The 17,026-nt window shown below is 44.8% G+C and overlaps 1 long non-coding RNA gene across 1 annotated transcript; it reads right to left on the bottom strand.

Moving 5' to 3' along the window:
- Nucleotides 1-2,357: 2,357 nt before the first annotated feature.
- On the bottom strand, nt 2,358-13,438 carry LOC128565532 (uncharacterized). The gene is made up of 3 exons (XR_008374275.1): nt 12,706-13,438; nt 3,827-3,960; nt 2,358-2,505 (listed from the first exon to the last, which is right to left on the bottom strand). It is a non-coding gene; the product is annotated as an uncharacterized LOC128565532 (long non-coding RNA).
- Between the last annotated feature and the right edge of the window lie 3,588 nt (nt 13,439-17,026).

Genomic DNA, 17,026 nt, shown 5'->3' with positions numbered 1-17,026 from the left:
CCAGGGTAGCCCTATCACACCTGGAACTGAAGCCTCATTCCCTACAACAGTTTGAACATTCTAACTCACACTTTCCCTCTGGTCTGCCCCAGGCTTCGCTATTATACCAGGCACAGATGTGGAAGAAATGGCCTGGCCACTTCTGAGGTTCCCTCCATTGGGACATTTCATCTAAGATAGCAAATACAGTGTGGCCATAAAGTTCATGTGAAATTTTATCATGTGCAATTTTAAATTGTACACTATTTAAAACTGCACACGAACTTTATGGCCACCCTATATTGGCATAAAGTTATTCAAAATAAATAGTTGTTATTTTTTTTTTGGGGGGGGGGTTATTTTTGTTTTGTTGAAACAGAGTCCCACCCTGTGCCCTGAGCAGAGTGCAGTGGCATCATAGCTCACTGCAACTTCAGACTCAGGCTGTAGGTATCCTGCTGCCTCAGCCTCCCAAAGTCGCTGGGATCAGGCGTTTGCTGCAGTGCCCAGCTGGGGTTCTCATTTTTTTCATGAGTCAGGGTCTCACTCTAGCTTAGAAAAGTCTCCAACTCCTGAGCTCAAGCAATCCTCCCACCTTAGCATTCCATAGTGCCGGGATTACAGGTGTGAGAGTCACCAACCATGCCTGGCATGTTTTTCTTTTTCTTTTCTTTTCTTTTTTTCTTGGAGACAGAGCCTCGCTTTTTCACCCTCAGTTGAGTGCCGTAGCATCTTAGCTCACAGCAACCTCAAACTCTTGGGTTCAAACGATTTTCTTGCCTCAGCCTCCCAAGTAGCTGGGACTACAGGCACCCACCACAACAGCTGGCTATTTTTAGAGGCAGGGTGTATCTCTAGCTCAGGCTGGTCTCAAACTCCTGAGCTCAGGTGATTCACTCTCCTCAGCCTCCCAGAGTGCTGGGATTATAGGTATGAGCCACTGCACCCAGCCTTTATTTATTTATTTTTAATACAAGAAAGGATTTATTTACCATGCACATGGAAAGAAATCGCAGAGTGATTACCCAGTTTTCTAATAGAGTTCAGATATCTTTATACAGTCCTTTGGGAGGGAAGGGAGAATTGAGGCATATAAACAGTTGCTAGGGAGAATGAATGTATGGGGGAGAAATAGATTGACTTGTAGATTAACCTGGGAAACAGGTATTTATGACCCAAATGGTTTGGGCCAGGCCCACTTACATTCCCAGTCCTCACTCCTGAAATACTTTGAGATAACAGGAAAGGGGAGTCAATTGTCCTCCTTGATCCTCTAATCTGGCCAGTCCATTTATGCAGATGGAGGGAAGACCTTCCTCCAGACCTCAAGACCTTAAATGGCTTTGACTGTATTTTTTATACCAGGGAGTCATCTTTAGGGTGACTTCATACTCCTTCTCTGAAACTTTCCTGGAAGTTTCACACATTAAATGCTGAGTGAGTAGCTACAGAGAGAAAAATCAGATTCGTAATCTAGTAGCAAGAGATTTGAAAAAGAAAACAAATACACAGATTAGAATGAGAATGAATAAGCAGAAAATAACAGATCTAAGCACAATTCTCCATACTTATTAAATCAGCCTCCCATTCTTGGAAATAAGTCTTCATTAATCTGATGAAGAATATTTATATTGTCTTCTAAGAAGTGTAGATCAGGCTCGGTGTCCATAGCTCAGTGGTTAAGGTGCTGGCCATATACACTGGGGCTGGTGGGTTTGAACCTGGCCTGCGCCTGCTAAACAACAATGACAACTACAAAACAAAAAATAGCTGGGTGTTGAGGCAGGCACCTGTAGTGCCAGCTACTTGGGAGGCTGAGGCAAGAGAATCACTTAAGCCCAAGAGTTAGATGTTGCTGTGAGCTGTGACGCCACAGCACTCTACCCAGGGCAACATAGTGAGACTGTTTAAAAAAAAAAAGAAGTGTAGATCAGTCTCTACTTGCCTAGAGTGCAAGCATTTTCACCAGTAATCACACAAATTCTCCCTTGTCGGGCTGTCAGGGCAGCCAGGACCCAGCAGTTTTTTCATACAACAGAGGCTAGGCTGCTGCTGACGTCTAACTTAAGTGCCCCAGTGCTTGCATAGTGATACTGAACTCTTGTTCTAGTACCAACGGGAGATTCAAAACTGTCTTTTCAGTCTCATGAGTTCAAAATGCTGAGCAAAGAGTCCTAAGCACCACAAATAACTTAAAATTATAATATATAATGGATTTTTTATAATATTATGTCTAGTATGTTTGCCTCATACCACTTTATGAATGAAAGAGTCCAAGTTTATGGTTTGGCTGGCATTTAAAGTGGAGTACCTGGTAACAAGGCTGTGAGATAATCAAGTCCATAACATCCTGACTCTCTCGGAGGAAACCACTTGTATACTTTATTGCCACACAAGATAAAAAGACCAGTGTAATTTACAGATAGGGTCAGGGTAGAACCTGTGACCTCCCAGTCTGGAGTTTCCTGTGCCTCTTCTTCCTTATTTGCATTTCCATATCTCCAGTGTCCATGTGTCCCTGCCAGTCTGTGGGAATAAAATAGGTTACGAAAGGCCTTTGGTCCAATTCTGGCAGTTATCGTGAGAGAAGATACCTGGAAAAAGTGAGGTCTAAGAGAACAGAGGTCTTCTAAAGGAGACCCCAAAGATACACCTGTGAGGTCCTCTTGGTAGTAACTCAGCTCCTAGGAATTTGTAGAAACTTAACTTCCTGGGACCTGGAAACTAACGCTTGCTTCCGCTTCTGTAAAAGCCAGAGCCCACTTCTCCAGCTTGATTCAAACTGACCAATGAGAAAGGTACCCGTGGACTGGAACTTTTTGACTGGAGATAAACAGAAAACTGAGCCAGTCGGGGAGCATGGCCATTTTGGAACTCTGGGTCTGCTGTCTCTCCACCAGCTGGAATAAAGCCCTTCCTCTTTTAAACACAGTGTTTGGGTGCTCTTTCTCTCCATAAGGCCTTGTCTTCCTGTAACAATAGGGTTTGGTTTGGTTACTTAACCAAGTCAGTCCAGGCTTTTGTTCTGTCCATATACAATCTTTAGTGTCTGGCAACTTAACAGGGGGAGCAAGTGAGCTACCCCAAGCTGCATAAGCCTAGCTTGTGAGGCATTGGTAACATCTGGTGATTTGACAGTTGTTGACATTGTGAGGATTAGTGTCACCACCATCTTCAGGGGTCCTCAAACTGCGGCCTGCGGGCCACATGAGGCGGTGTGATTGTATTTGTTCCCATTTTGTTTTTTTACTTCAAAATAAGATATGTGCAGTGTGCATAGGAATTTGTTCATAGTTTGTTTTTTTTTAACTATAATCCAGCCCTCCAATGGTCTGAGGGACAGTGAACTGGCCCCCTGTTTTAAAAGTTTGAGGACCCCTGAAATGGTGTAAGAATGCCAACTGTGGAATCAAACCATAGGGCTTAATTACAATATTGCTCTGGTAGGTCACCCAGACAAGATCCCACATCATCCCTGTTTTCTTTTTTTTCTTTTTAGAGACAGAGTCTCATTTTGTCACCCTTGGTAGAGGGCTGTGCATCACAGCTCACAGAAACCTCCAGCTCTTGGGCTTAGCTGATTCTCTTGCCTCAGCCTCCCGAGTAGCTGGGACTACAGGCGTCCGCCACAACGCCCGGCTATTTTTTTGTTGCAGTTTGGCCGGGGCTGGGTTCAAACCTGCCACCCTCGGTATATGGGGCCGGTGCCCTACTCACTGAGCCACAGGCGCCACCCATCATCCCTGTTTTCATTGCAGAGGTAAAAATTTCTTTCTGGTGACTACCTGAGCAACAGATCGTTCTTAAGCTTCCACAGAGGTTTTTTTTCCATATCCTGTTGACTTACCAGTAGGAGAAGCAGTCTGATGTTTCTCCTCTGGTTGTGGATGCCGCTTCTTGTCATACATCCACCTTCCGTCCTGATTCCACCAGGCACTCACATTGGCGGCAACAAGGTGGGTTCAGGTTCCTTTGCATGGTCTATGTGTTGGCATAACCAGCAATTAGATTGATTAGTTAGTGTGACCAGGATTTAAAGGACAGAAGTAAAGGGATGCCAGGACTGTGTCTGATCTGCTGGAAAAACAGTAAGGGTTAGAGCAAGGCATAGTTTGAAAGCAGAGTCAGTGGAAGACAAAAGAGAATGGGATAGGTTGAGGTGATCATTTAGCTTCCAATGTACAATTTTTGAAGGCAAGACTTAAAAGAAGTGTTTAAAAAGGAACTATTTGCGGGGGGGAGGGCTTAAAAGACAAAAGAATTTATAGGTGAAAAATGGGGATTCTTGATCTGTGATCAAGTGAGGCTCTTGGGTTGTATGAGTCTTTTATATATTATAAATGGCAGTCCCTTGTCAAATGTGTATTTTATAAATACTTTCTCCTATTCTGTGGGTTGTCTTTTAATTTTTAGTGGTATCCTTTTAAGCATAAACATTTTAAATTTTGATGAAGTCTTCCTCAGTATTCTCGTTCTGTCCTGAGTTTTCCAATCAATAATTCCTGCTTCCTGCTTCCACTGTTTCCACTCAATAATTTCTGCTGCGACTTTACTGATTCTTTTCTTACCTGTTTCTAGTTGGTTGATGAGTGCATCTTTTTTTTTTTTTTTTGGTATGTTGTTTTTTATATTTACCATTTCATTTGACTCTTTTTAAAAAATAATTTTCATCTCTGCTAAAATTCCACACCTGTTTATGTGTGTTGTCTATCTTTTCAACTAGATCCTTTCACTTATTTTTTTTTCTTGAGACAGAGTCTCAAGCTGTCACCCTAGGTAGAGTGCTGTGGTGTCATAGTTCACAGCTACCTCCAACTCATGGGCTCAAGTGATCCTCTTGCCTCAGTTTTTCTATTTTTATTTTTATTTATTTATTTATTTTGTGGCCCTCGGTAGAGTGCTGTGGTGTCACACAGCTCACAGCAACCTCCAACTTCTGGGCTTAGGCAATTCTGTTGCCTCAGCCTCCTGTGTAGCTGAGACTACAGGCACCTGCCACAACGCCCGGCTATTTTTGTTGTTGTTGTTGCAATTTGGCTGGGGCAGAGTTTGAACCCGCCACCCTTGGTATATGGGGCTGGCGCCCTATCCACTGAGCCACAGGGCTGCCCAATTTTTCTACTTTTAGTAGAGGTCTTGCTCTTGCTCAGGCTGGTCTCGAACCCGGGAGCTCAGGCAATCCACCTGCCTTGGCTTCCCAGAGTGCTAGGATTACAGGTGTGAGCTCGGCCTCCTTTCACTTATTAATCATAGTTATTTTAAAGTCTCTGTCTTAGAATTCTAATATTATATGAGATAGTTTTACTCATCTTTTAGTTGTGTGTGTGTGTTTTTTTTTTTTTAGAGACAGAGTCTCACTTTGTCACCTTAGGTAGAGTGCTATGGCGTCACAGCTCACAGCTATCTCCAGATCTTGGGCTTGGGTGATTCTCTTGCCTCAGCCTCCCGAGTAGCTGGGACTACAGGTGCCCACCACAACACCCGGCTATTTTTTGTTGCAGTTTTGCTGGGGCTGGGTTTGAACCCGCTACCCTCGGTATATGGGGCTGGCGCCCTACTCACTGAGCCACAGGTGCCACCCTATGTGTTTTATTTCTTGACAATGTATTTTTTTCTTCTTTTCTTTTTTTTTTTGAGACAGAGTCTCAAGCTGTCACCTTGGGTAGAGTGCTGTAGCGTCACAGCTCACAACAACCTGCAACTTGGGCTCAAGCGATCTTCTTGCCTCAGTTTTTTTCTATTGTTAGTAGAGATGGAATCTTGATTTTGCTCAGCTGGTCTCAAACTCGTGAGCTCAAGCTATCCCCCCACCTTTGCTTCCCAGAGTGCTAAGATTACAGGTGTGAGCCACCATGCCCCACCTTTTCTTCTTCTTTTTCCGAGGCAGAGTCTCAAGCTGTAGCCCTGGGTAGAGTGCCACAGTGTCACAGCTCACAACAACCTCAAACTCTCGGGCTTAAGCAATTCTCTTGCCTCAACCTCCCAAGTAGCTGGGACTACAGCGCCTGCCAAAATGCCTGGCTATTTTTTTGTTGCAGTTGTCATTGTTTAGCTGGCCTGGGTTTGAAACCGCCAGCCTAGGTGCATGTGGCCGGCGCTATAACCTCTGCGCTAAGGGTGCCGAGTGTTCTTTTTTTTTTTTTTTTAATGAGTATCTCATATATATATATATATATATATTTTTTTTTTTTTTTTTTTTTTTTTTTTTCTTGAAACAGAACCTCAAGCTAGGTAGAGTTCCTGGTATCACACCTCACAGCAACCTCCAACTCCTGGGCTTAAGCAGTTCTCTTGCCTCAGCCTCCCAAGTAGCTGGGACTACAGGAGCCTGTCACAATACCCAGCTAGTTTTTGGTTGTAGTTGTCATTGTTGTTTGGCAGGCCTGAGCCGAATTCGAACCTGTCAGCTCTGACGTATGTGGCTGGCGCCTTAGCAGTTTGAGCCACAGGTGCCAAGCCTATCATCTGTATTTGTAGGATTGCCAAGCATCATGTATAGAAAAAGAGGAGAAACAGGTAAATAGAATTTATGTATGGCATGGACATACCTCTTTTTCTTTTAGACAGCATGGTGTTTCAGTCTAGTGAGAATTGAGATGAGTGTTGGTATTGTTGTTGCCATATAATTGCAGATTTTTCCAGTGGCTGGCTGCTAATATCTTGTATGTAGGGGTAAAGAATGGGATATCAGAGGATTCTTTTTCTTTCTTTCTTTTTCTTTTTTTTTTTTTTTTGCAGTTTTTGGCTGGGCTGGGTTTGAACCCACCACCTCCGGCATATGGGGCCGGCGCCCTACCCCTTTGAGCCACAGGTGCCGCCCAGTGTTTCTTTTTTTTATAATTTTTTTGTAACAGCTTTATTGAGATATAATTGAGTGCCATACAATTCATCCACTTAAAGTGTTCAATTCAGTGGATTTTAGTATATTTACAGAGTTGTGCAACCATCACCACAGTCAATTTTAGAACCTTCCATCCCCTCAAAAACAAAACAAAACAATCCCAAAACTCTGCAGTTGCCAGGACTTGGAGGGAAGGGAGAAGAGGTATAGGGTCTCTGGCTCAGTGGGTAGGGCGCCAGCCCCATATACGGAGGGAATTCCAGAACTAGATGGTAGTGTTATTTGTGCAACATCGTGAATGTAATCAATACCACTGAATTGTACACTTTGAAATGGTAGCAGTGGCAAATTTAATGTTATGTGAATTTTACCACAATTAAAAAATGTTTTAGGGGTGGCGCCTGTGGCTCAGTGGGTAGGGCACTGGCCCCATATACCGAGGGTGGCGGATTGGACCCCGGCCCTGGCCAAACGGCAATGAAAAATAGTCCCAGCTACTCAGGAGGCTGAGGCAAGAGAATCACCTAAGCCCAGGAGTTAAAGGTTGCTGTGAGCTGTGATGCCACAGCACTCTACCAAGGGTGGGGAAAAAAAAGTTTTAAATCCTTGAATTACCATTCTAAAATTACTCATTTCTTCCAGCTCTGAACAACTTCCTCTCTCTCTCTCTGTCTGCCTAGTCTTGACATTTCATATAAATTGAGTCATGTAAAATGTCATACATGGTGTAAGGACACTTTGTCAATGAGGAACATACATGGTGTAAGGACGCTTTGTCAATGAGGAACTATATATACAATGGTGGTCCCGGAGAGAGAGCAAGATGGTGGCCGAGTAACAGCTTCCCTGCAACTGGGCACCGTGAGTCTGGGGAGATAAGACTCCAGGCATTTCTGGCTGGTGGGATCTGCCTATAATCATCCCTATGAGGATACAGGGAGTCAGCGAGAGACTTCTGGACCCCAAGAGGAGGACAAAAACTGGAAAACTGGCAAGTGGTCACATGTGTTCAATTGGCCTAATCCCACTGACAGCTGTAAGTACAGTAGCAGGGAGACTGCAAACTGGAAAGGCCTTACCTGTGAACTGTTTTGGTGTTTTTGGACTTGGCACTCAGTTGAACTGCCTTGGGGAGAGCTTGAGCAGGAGTGCAGAGAACTTTGGGCGTTGTCTAGGGCCCCAGACTGAGCCTCTGAGCCGGACGGAGCTACTAGTGTTTGGCTGTGGGCCGCAGGGAGCCATTGGGAGAGAACTGCCCCAGTGAGGTCCACCCTCAGGGTTGCAGAGCAAGGATCGGGCGGGAGCTAGTAACCTATTGACTGAGCAGCCTAAAGGTGGGGACTGAGCGGCCTTACAGCCCTAACCCTCAGGGGCAGAGTGAGACCAAATTTGGCACACTGGGTAAGTGGATAGCCACTTAAGTAGTGATTCCAGTGACAAGCACTTTCCTGGGAAAACTTCTGCTTAGCAAGTTTAGAAGTTTAAAGTGCCTTTTAAGAGGGCTGAAGAGAGATTTAGGGTGTCTACCCTGTGGGGTTTGAGAAATCAGTGGAGGCCTCCAGACGAGACATGATTGCAAGAGGGACTTTACCTACCAAATGCAATCAGTGTAACCTGGCTTATTGTACCCTCAATGAATCCCCAACAATAAAAAAAAAAAAAACAAAAAAACAATGGTGGTCCCATAAGATTATAATGGAGCTGAGAAATCCCTAGCCACTGTAATGTAGTAGTGTAACACATTATGTACACATTTCTGGTGATGCTGGTATAAATAAACTTGATGTGCTGGCAGTTGTATAAAATTATAGCATGTGTGTTACTGGTTTATGTATTTACTGTGCTATACTTTTTTTTTTTTTTTTTGAGATAATAGTTTCACCTAGTCACCCTGGGTTTAGGTGTCATAGCCTCACAGCAACCTCAAACTTTTGGGCTCAAGCGATCCTCTTGTCTCAGACTCCCAAGTAGCTGGGACTACAGGTGCCCACCACAATGCCTAGATAATTTTTTCTATTTTTAGTAGAGATGGAATCTCATTCTTGCTCAGGCTAGCCTCGGATTCCTGAGCTCAAGGGATCCACCCACCCTGGCTTTCCAGAGTGCTAGGATTACAGGTGTGACCTGCCACGCCCCAGCTGTATGCTATACTTTTTATCATTATTTCAGAATGAATGCCTCCAACTTAAAAAAAAGTTAACTGTAAAACAGCCTCAGGCAGGTTCTTCAGGGTATACTCCAGAATGCATCGTTATTGTATCTGAATACCTTCCAGTGGGACAAGGTGTGGTGGTAGAAGACAGTGATATTGATGATCATGATGCTGACCCTTGGCTAATGGGTGTGTTTGTGTCTTAGATTTAACAAAAAGTTTAAAAAGTAAAAACAGTGTTTTAAATAGAAAAATATTATAGATAACAAAAGAAAAAAAATTTTTTTGAAACAGAGTCTCACTTTTTTGCCCTCAGTAGAGTACTGTGGTGTCACAGTTCACAGCAACCTCAAACTCTTGGGCTTAAGTGATTCTCTTGCCTCAGCCTCCCGGGTAGCTGGGACTACAGGCGCCTGCCACAATGCCTGGCTACTTTTAAAGATGGGGGTCTCACTTTGGCTGAGGCTGGTCTTGAACTCCTGAGCTCAATCCACACGCCTTGGCCTCCCAAAGTGCTGGGATTACAAGCGTGAGCCACCACACCTGGTCTAAAAGAAAATATTTTTGTACAACTATATAATGTGTTTGTGTTTTATTCTGTATTATTACAAGAGTGAAAGAGATTAAAAAATTAAAAATTTTATAAAGCAAAAGCATTACAATAAACTAAGGTTAATTTACATTTAAAGAAAGAGATTTTTAAATAGTTTTAATGTAGCCTAAGTATACAATGTTTATAAAGTCTACAGTGGTGTACAGCCACTTCACAGCCACTCCCTTCACAGCCACTCCCCACTCAGACCCTGACTCACCCAGAACAACTTCCAGTTCTGCAAGCTCCATTCATGGAAAATGCCCTAAACAAATGAACCATTTTTTGGCTCGGCACGCATAGCTCAGTAGTTAGGGCACCGGCCATATACACCAGGGGCTGGTGGGTTCGAACCCAGCCCAGCCCGGGCTTACTAAAACAACAATGACAACTACAACAACAAAAACAAAATAGGCAGGTGTTGTGGTTGGTGCCTGTAGTACCAGCTACTTGGGAGTCTGAGACAAGTGAATCACTTAAGCCCAAGAGTTTGAGGTTGCTGTGAGCTATGACACCCTGGTCCTCTACCGAGGGTGACATAGTGAGACTCTGTCTCAAAAAAAAAACAAACACAAAAAAACACAAATGTACCTTTGTATCCTTTATATCATAGTTTTGCTTACTTTCTCTTTGTTTAGACACACAAATACATTGTGTTACTATTGCCCACAGTATTCAGTACAGTAATGTGTTGTAAGATGTGTAGCCTAGAGACAATAGGCTATATCACATAGCCTAGGTAGGTCGTAGGTTATACCATATACAGGTTTGTGTAAGTACAGTCTATGATGTTCACACAATGATGAAATTGGGAAGTGATGCATTTGTCAGAATGCATTCCTGTCGGTAAGCAATATCTGACTATATTTCCATCTCATAGGCTAGGCCATGGTAGACCACCAAGAATTCTTTGAGATTTTATTAGATTTATTCTTATCCACATGTATGGTGCCTACTATTCTTCTGTAAATTGCCGAGGGTGAAATAATTCATGTGTCCTGTCTTAGAGGACACTTGGAGTACATGGGACAAACCTTGGAAGACTCTCCACGTGAACTCTAAGCAGAAGTCCAGGCTTGAACTCCTGAGCAGAAATAGCATAGTGCTCCATTAGAACTCATTCTTGACTGTCTACAGGGATTACAGGGAGCTAAGGGTATGACCTTGGGTATGACCTTGAGTATGACCTTGAGCAAATTCCCTCAGCCTCCCCAGCTGTACAGTGAAGCCACATAGAAGAGTAGTAAGGGCAGGGACTCCAGAGTTAGACAGTCTAGGCTAGAATTCCTGCTGGTGACCCTAAGGAATTTTTTTTTTTTTTTTTTTGAGGCAGAGCCTCAAGCTGTTACCCTGGGTAGAGTTTTGTGGCATCACAGCTCACAGCAACCTTCAACTCCTGGGCTCAAGCGACTCTCCTACCTCTGTCTCCCAAGTAGCTGGGACTACAGGCGCCCGCCACAACGCCCTGCTATTTTTTGGTTGCAGGTTAGCCAGGGTGGGTTTGAACCTGCCACCCTTGGTATATGGGGCCAGTGCCCTACCCAGTGAGCCATAGGCACCATCTGACCCTAAGGAATTTACTTAGCTTCTCTGTACCTCAGTTACCTCATCTGTTCAATATGGATGATAATAATAATAATAATAATAATAAAACCAATCATGTAGGCGTGAATGATGATTAAATGAGACTTGCAAAGCTCTCGATGCGATTCCTGGCACACACCATTAGCTACTGTCATTACCATCAGTAGTAGTGGTAATAGTGGGAGGAGAGTGCTGGAATACTACTACATAAGTAACAGTGCTATTACTCTATTATTCTTAATGATCACCCAGATTCTTTCTAGTACCAACTATTTGGATACTGTAAAGTTTTAATTCACTTACTTTGAAAAAAGGATCTGGGTAGGTCAGGTATTAAAGTGACTCAGCTGGGAAGGGGAGGGCAGGCCAAGTGACCTTTGGCTCAGTCCATGGCCAACTTTGGACCGTAGCTTTCCTCTATTTAGTGGGAGTTGAACTGACAGTCTGGGGCTATTTGAATCTATATTACAGAGCACAGTGGGGAGGGAATCAAGGGACCTCCTTGGAGCTGTTTCCTGGCCCTGGGGTCTGATAGGGTAAGGGGAGTTTTGTTGAATGAATAAATGAGAAAAATTCTCCTCTATTTTTTTTTTTCTGGCCTATTGAATCCTAAACTCTCAAAGTTGGTGATAAGCCTCAAGTTTCCCCGGCATTCAAGCCAAATGTAGTCCCAGGCTAGGACACCATCGGTATATATTTATTAAAAAGATCATATCACCAAACCCAGTTCTTACACAGATCAAAAAACAAAAATGAGGAGGTGGGGAGTTTTTGTTTAATGGGTACAATTTGGGTCTAATTGTGGTGAATATTTAATTGTGGTGAAATATAAATAAAATTTATCATCTTTACCATTTTTAAGTGCACAGTTCATTCGCACTAAATATATTTCTTAGCCCCAGGTCAGTCCTGTAGAACTAAGGGTTCTGGAGATACATGGTGGTGGTGTTGCTCAACAATGCAAATGTACTTAGTGCAAATCAACTGTGCACTTTAAAATGGTAAAGATGATAAATTTTATTTATATTTCACCACAATTAAATATTTTTTAGAGAAATCTAACAAAATAGGCCAGGTATGGTGGCTCATGCCTGTAATCCTAGCACTCTGGGAGGCTGAGGCAGGTAGAACACTTGAGTTAACAAGTTCGAGACCAGCCTAAGCCAGAGGGAGGCCCTGTCTCTACTAAAATGTAAACCGAGGCAAGAGGATTGCCTAAGCCCAAGAGTTGGAGGTTGCTGTGAGCTATGATGCCATGGCACTCTACCAAGGGCAACAAAGTGAAGCTCTGTCTCTAAAAAAAAAAAAAAAGAAAGAAAGAAAAAGAAAAGAAATCTGATAAAATAAATACATTTTCTTTTCTAACCTGAAAAAACAAAATAAAACAACAATGATAGTAACAAAACAAACCCCTTTCTTAGGGGGTTCACCCCTTTCTGAGTGAATGGTGGCAGGAAAGGGGAAAAGATTAGGCCACTTCGCCAAATGGAAAGGAACAGGCTTCGGCTGTGCCATTCGGCAGACACTGTCAGAATAGAGACCCCCACTCTTCCTCACCTGGATTACCAGCCCTGTATCTGGGGCCCTTGGGGAGTCTGTTTCTTCTTTCTGAAGCCAGGAGAGGTATTAGAGTCAGGGCAGGGGGAACCGGGAAAAGGGAAGCCCTTTAAACTTTCCTTCCACCAGACAGTGTCTCCTCTGAGAAATGTCCTTTGACTTTTACAAAGCATGGGAGTTGTGCCAAGTTGGTGAGGCTGCAGGACCAAACCAGTCACACAGCCCTGGAGTGATACATAACAAGAGCAAAAATAGCCACCAGCTACCCACGGTTCTCTGTGTGCCGGGACCTGCCAAATGCTCCACGTGCATCATCCCGTTTAATCCTCACAATAGCTCCTGAGGTCAGTCCTGCAGTCACCACCACTGAAAAATGAGGAAGCCAAGGTGCAGATGAGTAAATAACTGATTCATCCATTCAAAGAGAGTGTCGTATGCACAGGAAGTGGATTTGAGGCTTGAATCTTATCTCCGAAATGCCACCATGGGGGAAATGGAGTCCTTAGAGCACTGAGTCTGGAACTCTTGTAGTTCAGTTCTGAGGAATTGACTCACTTGAAGTTATTCGGCCAGGTGATGGTGGAAGTGCTGAGGTTGGGATCCAGGTCTTTGATTCCCGGAGTGGTGCCTTTTCTATCACACAGGCCTCATTCAAGAACGAGAAGTCTAGGCCTTGTCACCCAGAACTACATCTGTCTCCTAGTTGTGACCCTTGGAGGAAGTGTGGTGAGGAGTATTGGCAGAAGAATTCTTGCTCATTGACCCCCATCCTGAAATGTTTTTCTCCTTTTTTGATTTCTGACCCTGGGTGCTTCATTGTCCAGGGAGCCTTTCTCATCCAGGACTGCTTGGGGGCATTGTGGAGAGGGCCTTGGGCCTGCAGGAGGAGGTGGGGAGCATGGTGGCAAAGTGTGGTGCGGAGGTAAAGGATGAGAATGTAGCATGTGACAAAGGGAGCCCATAGAGACCCAGGTCACCTCTCAGCCTCAGTGTTCTTTTTGTACAATGGAGGTACAGGGATTTCTAAGCCCGTCCCCCGTCTTAGGTTGGATTCCATAGAAGCAGATCCTGGGATGACTGGCTCAAGAAGGAAATGCCCGCGGGAGATGCTGGGAAGGAGCTGAGAAGCAGGGCAGGGCAGGGGAGAGGCTACACAAGCCTGTGCCTCGGGGTTGCAGCCGCGGCCTGATCATGCAGGGGAGCTCTGGAGGGTGACTGATGCCTCAGAGTTTGGTCCACCCTAAAGCCAGGCAGCTGCCTTTCTCCAGTTAGTCTCGGCTGAGAATCCCCGAGGGGAGAACAGGTGATGCCACTGTACGTGGGAAGAGTGACTTTAGTAGTCCAAGGCAAGCCAGGAGAGTTGCAGGGCAGGCGGCGAGAAGGCAAGCTGACAGAAGCGTGGAACGGTGAGCACGGGGATGATAAAAGGGACTCTGGTGAGACCCGCCAGTATCTGCCACAACCTTAGGAGTCAGCCTTTTTATCTCAGGATTCTAGCTCTCTCTCAGCAGCGCTGAATTGATGGGGGAAGGAGTGAGGGTCCCTAGACCGGATGCCGGGAGCATGTTGCTCAAGTGGGAACTTCTGCCAGTGAGGGGAGGTAACGGGGTCAGGGGAATCCCAAGGCACCAGATGTCGCAGTTTGGCAGGGCTGAGGGGGCCCGACTTTCCTCTCAACTCCTGCTACTGCCCATGCACAGGGTCACACACACAGCCAGACACAGGGACACGGAAATGCACTGGTGTGAACGTGCACGTGGAGCACACACTGGCTCACACAGACATACACCCACAGGCTCCTGCACAGGGCATGTACGCTCTTTCACACACGCCCATACACACAGATACTCTTGCAGAAACATACTACACACATGTGTTCCTGAACCCTGTTCCAGAAGCATGGCCAGCCAAGGTCCTTTTTATTCCTTCCTCTCAGGGGAGAGAAGGCTAGGGGGATGGGAAGGCAGGATCCAGGGCCAGGCCAGTTGCAGCTGGCCACTGAGGACTGATCTTTGACTGGACTGCCCAGACCATGCCTGCCCCAGAGCCCCGCCTCGTGTCTGTCTGGGGTTGCCCCTGGAGGACTGATAATGTTGTCTAGGAGCTCAGCTGCTGCCCCTACCCCCAAGGTTTCTCTTCCACCTTTACCTGGCCTTAGGGCATCAGCCAGCTAGGGGCTCCCTGTCCCCATTGTACTGAGAAGGAATTGCAGTCCAGGGAAGGAAATGAGCCAGGCCTCCTGACACCTAGCCCCAGCCCTGGTCTGCTGCCTCCCCAAACGGTAGGATTCAGCAGGAGCCTTGTCATTGAGAACCAGAAACGTCAGTACAGAATCAGACTAAGTCCAGCTCTGAGGGGCTCCCAGTCTGGTGAAGAACACAGGTATTTTAAAAGTGTGATCAATGCTGGGCTGGAAGAAAGCAGGAGATCATGACAGCCCAGAGGGAGCAACTAACAGCCTGCAGGGAGGAAGATCAGGGAAGGCTTTCTGGAGGAGGTAATGTCTGAAATGTCTTAACAGACAAAGAGGAATTGGAATTGAGTGGCAAGAGGCCATCTTAGACAGAGGGAGAAGCTTGTGCAAAACACTGTTGTTAGGGGAAACCAGGTGTCCTAGAGGACCAGAAGTTCAGCCTGGCTGGACGGCAGGGAGTGGCTGGGAAGAAAGATAGGAACCAGACTACCATGGTAACATGCCAGCCAAGTAGTGACCCTCCAAAGGGCACAGACAAGACACTGGGAAGTTTGAACTGGGGAAGAGTGTGGTCGGGCTTATACTGGTAGCATCCTTTTGGCTGCAAAGTGGAGGCTAGATCTGGAGATGGCTTAAGACAGATAAGAGATGGAAGATAGAATAACTGATTCAATCAGGTCTGGTAGAGGCTTTGCAGGCCCAGGGGCAAGGTCAATGATACTATGCAGGTATTATATAACAAGAGACAAAACACTTTTCTATAATTTTTTTTGTTTGTTTGTTTTTCAGGGGGGTTGTTTATTTATGAGATGGGATCTCTCTGTGTTGCCCAAGCTGGAGTGCAGGTGGCTATTCACAGGTGTGATCTCACTAATCATCAGTATGGCAGTTTTAGACCTCCTCTGATGCCTGCTCCCAAGAGGCCACCATATTGATGCCAAACTTAGTGGGGACAGTCAATCGGCACAGCACACTTTCTGCCTCAGTCTCCTGAGTAACTGTGACTACAGGCACATGCCACTGCTCCTGGCTACAAAACTCAAAGTAAATAATAGAGCACAATTCTATAATATATGTCTGCTAATAAGAAGAATGGCTTTCTTTTTTAGAGGATAACATTTCACTTAACTGGGACTTAAAGTTAGTGTTCTCTATCATCAAATGGCTTATAAGCATCATCTATAAAACCGTTTTAGTTCATTCAAACAGAGGCTGTGGCTTGCTGACCCCTGGTCTAGACTAATAGGGCCTTGGTGAAAGTAATCAAGAAATAAGAAATGTAGAATACAAATGTCTTAACACAATAACTAAGAAAATGCCAGGAAGGCTATGTTAACCAGTGTGATGAAAATGTGTCAAATGTTCTATAAAACCAGTGTATGGTGCCCCATGATCGCATTAATGTACACATTTATGACTTAATAATAAAAAAAAATTTTAAATAAAAATAAATAAATAAAATTAATAAACAAGTAAAAAAAAAAAAAAGAAAGAAGGAGGCTCTTTCCTCCCCTCAGCCTCCCACAAGCCACAGTGCATAAGCCTCCACTGTAACTACCATTACTAGGCATTTCTGCTTCCACTTACTAGGGTAGACTGAGATCCTTTACTCAATAGGAAGACACCAGGAATATGAACACCCTGTAATCATGACATCTTAGTGTGAGAAGGACCCCAAAGTTCCCTCTCTATTCCTCTCCCAAGGCAGGATTAACATAAATATGCTTCTTGGAAGCACTGCACATCCCAGTTATGGAAAGTGGCTTGCTTGCGGTCATGCTGCAAATTGCTGATAGAGCTGGTTTTGAACTCAGGTCTTAGGATCCCCAGCCCTGGTTTCTTTGCCTATAACACCATATCCTCACCTTGGACCCCAACCATTGTGGAAGGGAGGAGTCAAATCTCATTTTCCCTGGTCAAGGTGTTCTTCAACCTTCTGCCTTCCCTATCTACCAGATCAGCTCTCTTAATTTATTCACATTTGCATATATCACTTCCAGATGAGGAATCTGAGGCTCAGAGAGAATGAATAACTTGCTTGGCATCTGTGGTAGGCAGAAAAATGCCCGCCCCCAAAAGATATCCGTGTCCTAGTCCTCAGAAATTGTAAATGTCACCCCTTAAAGG

The sequence above is a fragment of the Nycticebus coucang genome, chromosome 14 (genome assembly GCF_027406575.1).
Source record: "Nycticebus coucang isolate mNycCou1 chromosome 14, mNycCou1.pri, whole genome shotgun sequence".
Taxonomy (NCBI): Eukaryota; Metazoa; Chordata; class Mammalia; order Primates; family Lorisidae; genus Nycticebus; species Nycticebus coucang.
The sequence above is the reverse complement of the archived record's forward strand: the minus strand, read 5'-3'. Positions and strand labels throughout refer to the sequence as shown.